At 40.5% G+C, this 15,183-nt stretch overlaps 1 pseudogene; it reads left to right on the forward strand.

Moving 5' to 3' along the window:
* LOC132770189 (heparan-alpha-glucosaminide N-acetyltransferase-like) overlaps positions 1–15,183 on the forward strand; it is a 201,918-nt pseudogene that overhangs the window by 79,496 nt on the left and 107,239 nt on the right.

The following is a 15,183-nucleotide window of genomic DNA, read 5'->3' on the forward strand; positions in this document are numbered from 1 at the left end:
TAATAAACCATTGTCAGATGATAAAATGAGCCCATGTATGGCAGGACATAACTATGTATGAATGCCTTTGTTTTTGCCTCTTTCATGAAAATATCATCCCCCTATATTGTTAACGGAATCATGGAGTTGAAAGATTGGTGTTAATAAGGGATAGCCCTGCTTTGTTCACATAGTAATAGAAAAGTAACAAGCAATAGAGTCATATTTTTTATTTTTTTATTTATTCAGAGCTTTTATAACCCGGTCTTCTTGACCTCTGAAGAGGGACTCAGGCCGGCTAACAGCAGAAAATTCAACATAAATATAGTAAACATAATAGCATCATAATACATTAATACAAAATACATTAAAATACAGATCATACAATATCATACAATTACAAAAGCTGGGTCGTCAGAATAAAATCACAAATTCATCACCATCCGCCGTTATTGACTCGATCATCATTCTGCAAATGCTATATTCCAAAGCCAGGTTTTTATCAGCTTTCTGAAAGTCAGGAGGGAAGAGGCAAATCTAATCTCCAATGGGAAAGAGTTCCAGAGCTGAGGGGCCACCACTGAGAAGGCCCTGTCCCTCGTCCCACCAGACGCAATTGCAAAGGTGGTGGGACCGAGAGCAGGGCCCCTCTAGAAGATCTTAACAACCTTGATGGTTCATAGAGGAGAATCCATTCGGACAGGTAAACTGGGCAGGAGTCGTTTAGGGATTTATAGGTCAACACCAGCACTTTGAATTGTGCTTGGAAGCTAATGGCAGCCAGTGGAGCTGACACAGCAGAGGAGTAGTATGCTCCCTGTACCCCACTCCTGTTAGTAATTTGGCTGCCGCTCGTTGGACTAGTTGAAGCTTCTGGGCAGTCTTCAAAGGCAACCCTACGTAGAGAGCATTGCAGTAGTCTATACGGGATGTAACCAGAGCGTGGACCACTGTGGCCAAGTCAGACTTCCCAAGGTACAAGCACAGCTGGCGCACAAGTTTTAATTGTGTAAAAGCTCCCCTGACCACCGCAATGAGTCCAGGATCACTCCCAAGCTGCGAACCTGCGCCTTCAGGGGAAGTGTAACCCCGTTCAGCACAGGCTGTAACCCTATGCCCTGTTCGGCCTTTTGACTGACCAGGAGTACCTCTGTCTCGTCTGGATTTAGTTTCAATCTGTTAGCCCTCATCCAGTCCGTTACAGTGACCAAGCACCGGTTCAGGACTTGAACAGCCTCCTTAGTAGCAGGTGGGAAGGAGTAACAGAGTTGGACATCATCTGCGTACAGATGACCCCGAACCCCAAAACTCCGGATGATCTCTCCCAACGGCTTCATGTATATGTTGAACAATATTGAGCCCTGCGGGACTCCACAGTACAATGGCCGCAGGGTTGAGCACAGAGTTGGAAGAGATAACAAGAACTACCTGATAGGCTTTTGAGTGAATCTATTTAGCCAAGCTTCCCTTGCCATTTTTGATAGGAAGTGAGTTGGAAGTGAGTCAGCGTTTGGAGGCAAGCAGTCTCCCAGCATGCAAGCTGCCTGCCTCCCAGCATATGAAGGGAGAAGTTTTGGGGAGGGGTGGGGTTTCGGCATGGCAGCCATTGCTCTATATAAAGGGCAGCACATGGCTCAGAGGCTCATTCGGAGCAGGGAAGAGAAGGGAAAGAGAAAGTGAAGGGAGGTTGTGAATGGAGGTTGGAAGAAGAGCAGTTGGAAGAAGAGAAGGGCAAGCGGAAAAGGGCTGTTTCCTGCCTGGTTGCCTGCCTTGCAGCCGCTTGTGTGTTGTTGCTGTTGGGGTTTGGGATGGGTGGGCGATGCGTGGGTGGGTAATATTGGGGTGTGAGGGTGTGTGGCATGGCGTGGGTGGAAGGAAGGAGAAGCACGGAGGAAACAAAGCATTCCAACGTTTGAAAAAGCCCCAGCGTTGTAGCAGGTCTCTCTGGCCTGGCCTCTGTGTTGTACATTGCCTCAATAGAACTAGATCTCCCATCAATTCAAGCCACTCTTTGAACACAAACTATCCTTCCTTAAGGTGTGAAATCAACTACCAAAACTACAAAGGCCTCACTCTGCTGTTTGTCTCCTTGTTTGCCTTGCATTGCCAGAAAAGATACTACAAATCCCACATAGTCAAAATATTCTTCCTAAAGGTGTGAAATCAACTTTAAGAAAGTGATTTGGAAATTTTGGAAATTTCTGAATTTTTTTAAAGGAAAATTCGGAATTTAATTCTGAATCGAACCACCAGCGCCCTCCACATCCAAAATGAGTTGTGAACCATTTTTTTTATCTACCAAGCCTAATAGATAGATAGAGCTGGAGTTACACTTTAAAAATGTACCTGTTCTGGCTTACATACAATTCAACTGAAGAATAAATCTACAGAACCTATACGGTTCTGGCCCAGCTTACTTGTTTGAATGCATCCACCCCTACGTCCCACCTCGTAATCTAAGATCATCCGGGGAGGCCCTGCTCTCGCTCTCGTCAACAGCACAAATGCACCTGGTGGGGACGAGAGACAGGGCCTTCTCGGCTGTGGCTCTCCCCTGCCTATGGAACACACTACCAAATGAGGTAAGATCTGCTCCCTCCCTCCTGGGTTTTAGAAAAATATTAAAATCATGGTTTTGGGACCAGGCCTTCGGGTAGTAGAAGTAAATGTATGCAGCATTTTGGGAAAGACAATGACTGGAACGGCGATTCAACGGATGAGACTGTTTTCTTGTTTTAATGATTGTTTTATTGCTTATAGATGTATTGTTTTAACTTGATTTATGTTTAATTGTAGTGTATAACTGTAGTTGCTTGTACTGGCATTGAATTTTGCCATTACTTATGTATAAATCGCTTTGAGTCCCCCTCGGGGTGAGAAAAGCGGTATACAAATACTGAAATAAATAAATAAATAAATAAAAATGTTTTTAACTTAGGGCCTGCCTGTATGTGGTGCTCAGACACACACACTTCATATATGTCTTGACGCTGTCAGAAGTTATGCTGGATGTGCAAAACAGGCAGGAATAAACAACATACCGTATATACTCGAGTATAAGCCGACCCGAATATAAGCCGAGGCACCTAATTTTACCACAAAAAATAATGGGGAAATTGATTGACTCGGATTTAAGCCGAGGGCGGGAAATGCAGGATTTATGGGTCAATTTCAAAACAAAAATAGATACCAATCAAATTACATTAACTGAAGCATCCGTTGGTTAAATGTTTTTGAATATTTACATAAAACTGTAATTCAACATAAGACTGTCCAGTTCTGATCCCACCATTATTCTAACCTTCTTCAATGTAAATATGCTTACGTATCCTCCCAATAATAATAAATTCCAATAATAATAAATAGAGTAAAATAATAATAGTAGTAGTAATATGAACCGGCTAGGACATTAAGATCATCTGGGGAGGCCAGGCGCGCTTGGTGGGGATGAGAGACAGGGCCTTCTCAGTGGTGGCCCTTCGGCTATGGAACGCCCTGCCTGCAGTAATCAGATTGGCCCCCTCCCTGCTGGCATTTCGGAGGAAAGTGAAGACCTGGCTGTTCAAACAAGCATTTGATTAAACAGTGTAATTGAACAAAGGAATATGGAATAATGGATGATGAGACTGGATTCTGATTTCACTATTGAGGCGCTAATGATTGTTATACGGATGTTTAATGATTTATGTTACAATTGTTTTTAATTGTCCTATACTTGTTCGTGATGTTTTGTATTGATGTTGTTCACTGCTTTGAGTCGCCTGAGGGCTGAGAAAAGCGGTATATAAATAAAGTAAATAAATAAATAAAATAAATAAATAATAAGAATAATAGAGTAAAATAATAAATGTAATAACAACAATAATAAAGTAAAACAACAACAACAAAGAAAAATAATAAATAAACTTGACTCGATTATAAGCCGGGGGAGACTTTTTCAGCCTAAAAAAAGGACAGAAAAACTAGGCTTATACTCGAGTATATACAGTAAATTATCTAAAGTGCGTTAACACCTTTTAAAATTTTCAAGCATAAAAATGTTGTGTATCTTTGTAGCTGATATTCAAGTATTTTCGAAATAAACGTGTGCTAAAATTCTAGTATAAAACTGAACTGCTTTCAATTGAAATCTTCCTTGTCAAGGAGATCCAATTTATTAGTGTGCACCAGGCAGTAATTGAGACTCTGACATTAGAATGCAATCTATAATGAAGAGACTTGCTTACTGACCTTCTTGTGAAACGACTCTGTTGCTTTCTGTCAGTGTTGAAAAACTTTTAGTTCAGGGTGCACTGAACCATAACTATTTACAAATTTTCTTGTTCACTCTGCTGTTTTCAGTAGTAACCATCTGGTCATTAAGCTACAATTGCCTTATCCAAAGATAGGTCCTATTTACAACTGTAAAATGCATCAGATCCACTTGCTGTCTGTGCTGTTAGCCGAATAGAAAAGCAGGGTATTTTAGTTAAAAGGCCAGCAATAATTTGGTATAATACCATAATTTGGGATGGGCCTCTTCTAGCAAATGGCTTAACCTCAGCCTCTGTTGCTAGGGAAACTAATGGACATAATTGCAAGAATCTACGTTAAAGAGACCCAGGGTGTGAATGAGTAGACTGCCAGAAGAAATTTTGAAAGGTTGTAGCATAATGATGAAATTAAGAGGCTGAAATGCTATCTGGATATGTTGTACTTCCCGATCACCACAAAGTGTAATACCCATACTTCACAATTTTTTCCCCTCGTAGATTGCTCATTCTGCATCCAGAGTGTTTCAGTGTTTTATGAATAGCTCCTACAAAAACATATGTTGCTTTAATGCATCAACATGTAAGGTTTAATAATCCGTGATATAATCTTAAAATTGCAGCACATTCTCCTGGGAATAAAAATAATGTATCTAATGGCATTTTCACATGGATTCTTATTGACCCACAAAAGAGTTAAGAATTAGATCATACCTTATAAATCTACAGAATTTTTAGACAAGAATTCACAAAAAAGCATGATGGCTTTGACATATTTCATTATATTTCAAGCTATTTAAGTGTCTGGTCATCAGTAGGGCAGTATAGATTTCCTACAAAAAGAAGAAAGGCTCTGGAGCCAGGTTTGTTACCTTAGCAAGTCTAGGATTTTTGTGTGATGGTCCATAATTGCAATTTTTTTCTTGCACACATTGTGTGTGTGAATTTCAAGCATGCAGTTTAGTGTGGACTAAATTAAAACTAGAGCTGTTGTGGTGAAGTGGATTGAGAGGTCACAGTATGAATTTCCGTTCAGCCATGGAAACTCATTGGGTAACTTAGGCCAACTCAAATTCTCTCATCCTCAGAGGCAATTGTGTCGCACTACTGAGTGCATTTTGTGAGTCGCCCTGACTCCCTTTCGGGAGATGGTGGTGGGATACAAATAAAGATGATGATGATGATGATGATGATGATGATGGTGGTGGTGATTATTATTATTATTATTATTATTATTATTATTATTATTATTATTTGAAACACAACAAGATGAGTCCACAGCAGACAAGATCACTCTGCTGGATGTTGTATTGGATCACACGTCGGACACTTCCCAAGTGACTAGGACTGTGTGATGTATCAGCGAATGATGCGTGCAGATCCCAGTAAGGTGGTCTTTTGCAGCTGGCAGATGGTAATTTTGTCAGCACCAATTGTGTTTAAGTGCAGGCCAAGGTCTTTAGGCACTGCACCCAGGGTGTCGATCACCACTGAGACCACCTTTACTGGCTTGTGCCAGAGTCTTTGCAGTTCGATCTTTAAATCCTTATATCATGTCAGCTTTTCCAGTTGTTTCTCTTCAATCCTGCTGTCACCTGGGATTGCAACATCGACAATTCATACTTTGTTTTTTAACACGATTGTGAGGTTTAAATACTCCAGAATTAATGAAATCTGACATGTCTTTAACTGTGGTAGTGCAATGCTATGGAACTGTAGCGTAAGAAGATCTTTAGCTTCTCTGTAAAATAATGTTAGTGCCTCAAATCCCAGGATTCTGTAGCATTTAGCCATGGCAGTTACAGTGATGTTCAACTGCATTTAATTCTACAGTATAAATGTGGTCTGACTCAAAACATTGGTCCAACTAAGCTAGTATTTTCTCCAGAGATTGCCACAATTAAAAGTAAATTCCTAATGTATCCGATACTAAACATAGGAGCGGCTTAAAGAGTTGGGTATGTTTAGCCTGAAGAAGAGAAGGCTGAGAGGAGACATGATAGCCATGTATAAATACTGTATATGAGAGGAATTCATAGGGAGGAGGGAGCAGGCTTGCTTACTGCTGCCCTGGAGACCAGGACGCGGAACAATGGCTTCAAACTACATCTGAACATTAGGAAGAACTTCTTGACTGTGAGAGCTGTTCAGCAGTGGAACTCTCTGCCCCGGAGTGTGGTGGAGGCAGGAGCGGCTCAACCCATTGCGCAAAGTAAGCATTTGCAGTATAGTTGATTTTTCCCAGGGGTGCTCTTGAGGCGCTCTTGGGGGAAAATAGACCTTGACATATGCAAGTTTTAGTTACTGGGATGTATAGTTCACCTACAATCAAAGAGCATTCTGAGCTCCACCAATGATGGAATTGAACCAAATATGGCACACAGAACTCCCAAGATGAACAGAAAATATATATCAGTGATTGGTTGGGGGGAGGGGGGAATACTGTTTGCTTACCATTGAAAATTACCTAGGGCCGCCCCTGGGTGGAGGCTCCTTCTTTGGAAGCTTTTAAACAGAGGATGGATGGCCATCTGTCGGGGGTGCTTTGAATGCAATTTTCCTGCTTCTTGGCAGGGGGTTGGACTGGATTGCCCATGAGGTCTCTTCCAACACTATGATTCTATAGCTGCTAAAAATATATTATTTGAGAGCACCTTGCTTTATATATTTCACATATTATCCAGATAAATTAGAGAATCAAAATTGTTCAATAATCTCATTTGGGGAAGCGGAGACAGGCACTTCCTCATTCTGCATAGCTGTAAAGAGTATTTTTTTTGTATGGAAAAAGTGGAAGAATTAATTAATACAATCTATCCCTTTGCTCCTGACCCTAGGATGTCATATTCCATCTACTCATTCATTCTACCTCCATTTCCTGCCTAAGCTGTTAAGTAAAATAAAAGCTGTAATGGTTGTACTCCTTAACTGCCATAGTACCTGTGCATTACCATGGGAGTCACATGGAAAACCTCAATGTGTATCAACAACCACATAGATGAAATGATGGACCCTCTGGTCTCCGTAATCATGCAAACTCATAAAAAGACAGTATAGCCGTCAGCCCTCCACATTCATTGGAGCCAGGGACACAAGACCTCTGTGAAAGTGAAAAACTACAAATAAAGACATCACTAGGTTCTTGTGGGTTTTTTCGGGCTATAGAGCCATGTTCTAGAGGCATTTCTCCTGACGTTTCGCCTGCATCTATGGCAAGCATCCTCAGAGGTTGTGAGGTCACAACCTCTGAGGATGCTTGCTATAGATGCAGGCGAAACGTCAGGAGAAATGCCTCTAGAACATGGCTCTATAGCCTGAAAAAACCCACAAGAACCTAGTGATTCCAGCCATGAAAGCCTTCGACAATACAAAGACATCACTATTGTTTTAACCTGAAAGAACACCTTTCTATAATTTTTATTTATTTATTTATTTATTTATTTATTTCGAGGTTTTATATACCGACCCTCTCACCTTCAAAGAGGGATTTTTAGGTCTTTCAATACGACTCTACAGTCAACTGTCATTGGAAACTGACTACAAAATTGTGTTGGGGGACCTAGAGATTCCCAGACACGTGTTTTCTTCTAAAAATCTCATCCTCCAACATAACTGGAGGAAGTTTGCCATAGAGTCACAACAGAGGGCCAAAAGATTCCTGGAGAGAATATTTTTAATCAAAATATGTGAAAAAATCCACAAAAGTCAAAACTGCAAATGTAGAGAGACATATCTTCGAGATTGTATTTCCACTGTCTGTTACTATTCCGTTATCTGGGCAGAGGCCACAAGGGGGCGTTAGAGAGAGAGAAGGATACTCCATTTTACGGGGGAGTAGGGTTAGGGTTGAAGGAATTAAACCACTTTCCCCTGTTTTCCTATTATTCCACACACACATACACACACACCATGTAGACGTCGTCAAAACAGCCATCACTTATGCTATGAGAAAGGTGGGGGAAACCAGTAAAAATTGGGAAAATTGTTTTCTTCTTTCAACTCCCTCCCTCCCCAATAAAATGGACTATCCTTCTCTGTCTAGGCTTCAATTTGGAGTCTGCCCAGATGATGGAACAGTACCTACTGTCCAAAACAAAACACCAAAGAGTAAACCATACCAACCCCTTTTCTTGTTAAAATACCCTCTTGGGTTAACACCTAAGTGCATTATCCCCCCAAGGGGAAACATGAAAGCTGCTCATTAAACAAAAACTAATTAGATTCTTCTGTTTCCTTAAAAAAAAGTCTGATGCCAAAAGCAATATATTTTTGTATTATAAGGAAGATTAAAGCACCGGCTTGTGATGTCTCCTTACTAAACAAAATGAACAAAATTATCAATTTCCGTAACTGTCCTTATCTGGAGCTCAGCAAGCTGCTGCTCATTATGACCTGAATGGTTTCTTTATACAAATATTTTTCAACAGAGGCTCTTACTTGTTTGGGAGCCTTGATCTTTTGAAGATGTAGCAACGCGAAGCTGGTGGTGTAACTTGATAGATCAGAAACTACAAATAGTTGTTTCTTTTCATGAAAGTACAGGTTGAGCGATGTGTTTTGGATTTGTTTGAATTTTGGAATAGCTGGATTTACATATGCAGACATAAGGAGGTATCTTGCTGATGATACCCGAGTCTAAACACACATTTCATTTATGTTTCACATACACCTTATATACATCCCTTATTTTTAAATAAATGTGTGCATGAAACAGAGTTTGTGTACATTGAACCATCAGAAAGAAAGATGTCTACCTCAGACATCCATGAAACCAATTTTAGATTTTGGAATTTTTTGGATTTTGGATTTCTGAATAAGGGAGACCCAATCTCTAGCGAGTGTAGCATGAGTATGGCTCTTCAGTAAATAACAAGCTGTTTCTGACCAGATGTGGCAGTATTTATTTATCGTGTCAGGAGCAACCAGACATTTGTATCACATTTTTAACAAAACAAACAAACAAACAAACAGACAAAACACAAAGTTTGCAAGCTTGGTAGTTGATTAAATGTCCTTTGACCAGTGTCTGGCCACTTGGAGTGCCTCTGGTGTTTCTGCAAGGAGGTCCTCCATTGTGCATGTAGCAGGGCTCAGGTTGCATTGCAGCAGGTGGTCTGTAGTTTGCTCTTCTCCACACTCGCATGATTCCACTTTGTAGCCCCATTTCTTAAGATTGGCTCTGCATCTCGTGGTGCCAGAGCACAGTTTGTTCAGCGCCTTCCAAGTCGCCCAGTTTTCTGTGCCCAGGGGGAGTCTCTCATTTGGTATCAGCCATTGATTGAGGTTCTGGGTTTGAGCCTGCCACTTTTGGAGTCTCGCTTGCTGGGGTGTTCCAGCGAGTGTCTCTATAGATCTTAGAAAACTATTTTTTGATTTAAGTCATTGACGTGCTGGCTGGTACCCAAACAAGGGATGAGCTGGAGATGTCACTGCCTTGGTCCTTTCACTATTGGCTGCTATTCCCAGTGGATGTCAGGTGGTGCAATACCGGCTAGGCAGTGTAATTTCTCCAGTGGTGTGGGGTGCAGACACCCTGTGATAATGCGACATGTCTCATTAAGAGCCACATCCACTGTTTTAGTGTGGTGAGATGTGTTCCACACTGGGCATGCATACTCAGCAGCAGAGTAGCATAGCGCAAGGACAGATGTCTTCACTGTGTCTGGTTGTGATCCCCAGGTTGTGCCAGTCAGCTTTCGTATGATATTGTTTCTAGCGTCCACTTTTTGCTTGTGTCTATTGAACCGTCGGAAAGAAAGATGTCACTATCTCAGCCATCCATGAAGGCAATTTTAGATTTTGGAATTTTGGGGATTTGGGATTTCTGGATAGGTTAGGCCCAATCTTTAGCGAGTGTAGCATGTGTATATAACAAGCTGTTTCTGACCAGATGTGACAGTGATTCCATGGAAAACCAGCCATTCTTTCTCTAACCAAGAGTGTTGCACCATCCCAAAACTACACAGTTGGTTGTAATTAATCCCTTGCCCCAATAATAGAAGTATGACATTATATTATGATTGCAACTTCATTTTACTGGCTGAGGTCAGCATCCCAATATCTGAGGCTTCAGGGTCAAAATCAGAGACTATGTAGGATGAACAGGAAAAGGGGGAGGTGTTCTTGTGATATCACAAAACAGAGCAGAATTGCTTCTGGATGAACGGGTTGTGGAAGTCAGCATGAAGGTAATGTGTACAAAATGTGTTTAAATTCAACCGACGTGGTAATATAATAACCCGAAATCAGTGGGAAAAGGATCAAAGTACTGTTCAGTAAGATTGCAGTTCAGGATTGTTTCACACCCCAATGTTTTCCAGTCCAAAACCTGAGACCTATGTTATGCATTGAGTACCAACCACAGATTCTCACAGCTTTTTTGTTCAAGCAAACATATGTTCCATACAGAAAAAATATGTTCCTGTTTGGAAATAAAGACTAAAATCTTAGCTAAAGAGGCTGCTCTAAGATCAAGTTGAAAGGAAGGACTATTCCTTCTTATTTAGCAAGATGGGATATGGATTATTTAATCTATCTTACTTGCTTTTAGACATCAGGATAGAGAAGGGCAGAATGGAAGGTGAATCTTGGCATCATGGTGACTGGGAGGGAAGGAGGAAAATAACTAAGCATACACATCTCTGCAGGTTCTATCACCAAAACAAAGTTGGTGTTGTTAATTGTCATAAGATATGTGATAGGGATCTCGGGCTCTTAGTAGAACAAGCAAGCTTGTTTTCTTCTGCTGCAGAGACTAGGACGTGCAGCAGAATGGATTCAAACAACAGGAAAAAGGATTCCACCTAAACTTTAGGAATAACTTCCTGATGGTAAGCATTGTTTGGGGGTGGAATATGCTGCCTCAGGACCTCATCCCCTCATTCTGGGCTCAGTTTCCATGTACTTCAGAAATGGAGTCCCTATGAGACCATCACAAGATGGAAGGGCATTCCATTTCCACAGTGCATGAAAATGTGTTTTGAGGAGTTGGATGCTACTGACTCCAAACGGGACAAAGTGGGGAAGAGATTAACCTTAACAAGGAAAGGATGTGGGCCCAAAAGATGGACCTCAAATGGGGTAAGAGGGTTCCCTCTAATTCCCCTATTCCCTGCCCTCCCTGCTCAAGGGATGCATTTCCCAGAGTGGGGAGGAGTCCTTCTCTGGAGGTTTTTAAACTGAGTGGCCCACTGTCAGGGCTGCTTTGTTAGTTTATTTTTAATGGCAGAATGGATTGGACTAGATGGTTCCTGGTGCCTCGTCCAACTTTATGATTATACTAAATTGGCTTCAGTTTATAGTGAACCTATAAATAAGAGTAATTTTAGATGGCCCTTTATCACCAACAAATCAGCTAAGTGTTGAAAATTGTAGCTGAAATGGAGATCTGCATACAACCCTTTCCTCTTGCCTGAAGCAGAGCCCATCAGGATTGGAAAATTTGCCTCTGCATCTCCTTCCTGGAGATGACACATAAAAACTAAGGATTTAGGGCCAGGCCCTGAAATACAGTAACACTATTTTTCAGTGTCCAGGCAGGTGGCAAATAGTGTTGTGCAAAGTGGGCTTCAGCTGTTATGGCCGTTTCAGCCAGCTGTAATGGCACAGGCTCTGTCACCATTTTTTTCTGGCCAAAACAGATCACATAGGTGCAGAAAAAGATCCAAGGAGAAAGAATCCCAGAAAGGATGGTTTCTTAAATTTGATGCCTTTAACCCAGGTCTGTTACGTGCCTGTTACATGTGTAACAGACCTACAAATTCTTTTACACTAAGCCAGTATGTTTTCGGCACCAACTTAGAATTTCTGAGATAGGGATTCAGTCCTCATTTATTTCTTCCGCACATATCAAGATGAGTATTTAGAGTAGTTTTCTCCCTACAGCAAATAAATAAATATTTGTTCACAAGAGATGTAATAAATAAATAAATAGATAAGAATATTTCTGCCCACTGTGCTCTATGGTGAGTGTGGAGCTGAGGATGAGGGGAATGGAAAGATAGCATGTTTCTGTCATAGAATGGCTATGTTAAAGTGGAGTCAAACTGCATTAAGTCTACAGTGAAGATACACCCTGAGATATCATTGATAATGGTATCAGTGTTTCTGTGCTATAGTGCAGATCATAATATATATTAAAACTTATGCCATAACACACATGCTTATGTACTATAGTGCAGTTCATTTGATATATGAAAGATCATGCCATAACACATATGTTAGTAATTAAAATGCTGCAAAGTTTGTTGCTTTTTTCCACAGTAAACTAAACTAAACCTCTCTAGAAATTATTCTACTTATTATTATTTTTTCTTCCTACAGATTTTCTTATTGTTTGTTTTCTTCCTACAGATTTTCTCTTACCCTAATGGTTTTTGTGAACTGTGGAGGTGGTGGTTACTGGTTTTTCGAGCATGCTCCGTGGAATGGTATGACACAACTTCCTTTTGCTATGCTTCACCCCAAGAAATTTTACACCAATCAGCAATCTCATTATTGATCTCTAAAAGAAAAAGGAATTAATATGGACTACCATATCCTCTCTAGGTAAAGAGTATTTAACAATGAACTCTGCTTAAACTTCATAAAAGCCTCTTCAGCAAATCAGCAGAAAAAATATTGATCTTAAAATAAGCATGTGAATGCTAATTGTGTTTTGCCTTTCCACTGGAGGACCATTACTTTATTTAGCTAGAGTTCATTCTTTAATTTTATTGTCTCAGTGCATTGTCTATGAGGCCATTTTCTTTAGGTTTAAGCAAGGTCTGTAACAGCTCCGTTTTGCTGACCCTTCCTTTTCACAAGAAGTATATTGACTTCTGAGAGGTAGAGAAGCTTTTAAGATCATGTTACAGTCGCCCAAATCCAAGTTACATATTGTGTAACAATGGTTTCCTGTTATTGGGCTCTCGGTTAAATGGATTAGCATGATGCCAAGTACAATAATTGCCTCGCTCTGTATTTTAGCTCAGAAATCAATTGGCGGCACTTCTGAGCTGCCATCTTCATAACACAGGCTTTAATTACATGCACAGTTTAATCTGGGAAAACCACATGTATTTTCCAGTCCAGCATCACTCATGAGAGTATTGGTTTGGTGGATCTCCTCTTACAACTTGTCAACGCTCAACAAATGTTTCTTGAAATACTCATCTTTCCCTGCCAATTGGCAGAAGGCCATCAAAATGGTGGAACGAAGTTAGATAAATCTTTCTAACGTTTGTTTAGCATAGTTCCTGAACACAGAAAGGAGTTATGATAATATGCAAGGGTGATTCCCCTTTATGTTGTGTCCATTCCATTTCCTAACATGTGTATCAGGATTCAGGACCATATTGTACTTGCATGACCATTTGCTTGGACTCTAGCCCACTGGTGAACTAGTAGATCAAACACTGCCCACCATGCATTCATAGTAGCCTTCTACATAGTTTTGACATGCCTTAAAAATGCAGGCAGGCAGCAACATTTGTAATTTTATAGAACTCCTGATAAATTCCTACATGTTGCTAGCTATGCCGTCACGCCTGGGGACTATAACTCTTAGCGAAAGAGGCATGGACATGACATCTTTCCCCAGGGGATTGCTTCTTGCCCTCCTTTGTGGAAACTGGAACTCCCAAGGACCAAAACACTGTAGATAACTCAAAATAGGTTTTATTGTTCACAAAGAGTTATCCCTTTAAGGCAATAAGCTGGAAGTTTCAAAGGGGTAAAGGAAAATATACATTACAGTCTCTGGTTGTATTGGGTCCAAGGAGTTTTGCAACTGAGAAGCTTTTCCAGGTCCCTCTTTCTCAATGGCTGTGAATATTGGAATAATCACAACCCCAATTCCAATGGCCTATATTTGAAGGGACAAAGCCTTCCTCTGGTGCCAAAGAACTGGTTTGAAGGCACTTGAGTCTTCTCAACGTCATCCAGGTTGATCTGAACATGAAGCATAAGTCTCAAGGGTAAGAACCTCAGAATTGGTGCTGAGAGGTAACTTAATCAAGGGCTTTTAGAGCCAAATCTCTTTCTCACATCCATCTGATAGAAAGTTTGATGGTGGGGTGGAAAAGGAAACACTGTCCTGCTCTCTAGGAAGAGGTGGGGTCAAACAGTTGAGCAGGAGGAGCAATTCAACTGGTGCAAACAACATTGATTGACAGCTATAAAAACCAATCAATCCAACTATACATTTACAGGGTAAAAAGGCAAAATCAGGCATGATACAACAGTTCAAATCCTGCAACTTAGAGTTCTACATATAGGTGGCACCACTTGTGCCATCACACTAGCAGCAGACAGTGCTTGGCTTGGTGGTCCATAAGCAAGGCAGAATAGCTGTAGTATGGGCCACTGTACTGAAATATATCACAAAGTCAAAATAGAAGTAGATTTTTGTCAATGGTTGCTCAACATATTTTGCTGCCTGAAGAAAAACCCAATCATCAAAATAACTTAAATATAACCATGATGCAATACATGATAATCTATCTATATAAATAAAAATGTAATGTTTGTTTGTGAGATTAACATAACTCAAAAACCACTGGACGAATTGACACCAAATTTGGACACAAGACACTTATCAGGCCAACGAGTGAACAACACTAAAAAAAAAAAACACTGAAAAACACAGTGGAAGGGACTTAAAAAGACAAAAAACAAAAATTACATTAATAATAATAATAAACTTTATTTATACCCCGCCACCATCTCCCCAAAGGGATTCGCCAAGCCCAATGATACATTACAGCAACATAAAATATAAACAACAAAATAACATCACAGTTAAAATAAATAAACCAATCAAGTAAATAAACAGTACAAAATAACATAATGGAAAATCAAACACAGTGGGCGGGCCAAATGCATGACATAAAATGGTAAAACTCTGGATAAGATAGCAAGGTACATTTGTGGGGGAGGAATTCGTGGGGACTGAACAATGCATGCGCAAAACCAC

Source organism: Anolis sagrei, chromosome 3, assembly GCF_037176765.1.
Source record: "Anolis sagrei isolate rAnoSag1 chromosome 3, rAnoSag1.mat, whole genome shotgun sequence".
NCBI lineage: Eukaryota > Metazoa > Chordata > Lepidosauria > Squamata > Dactyloidae > Anolis > Anolis sagrei.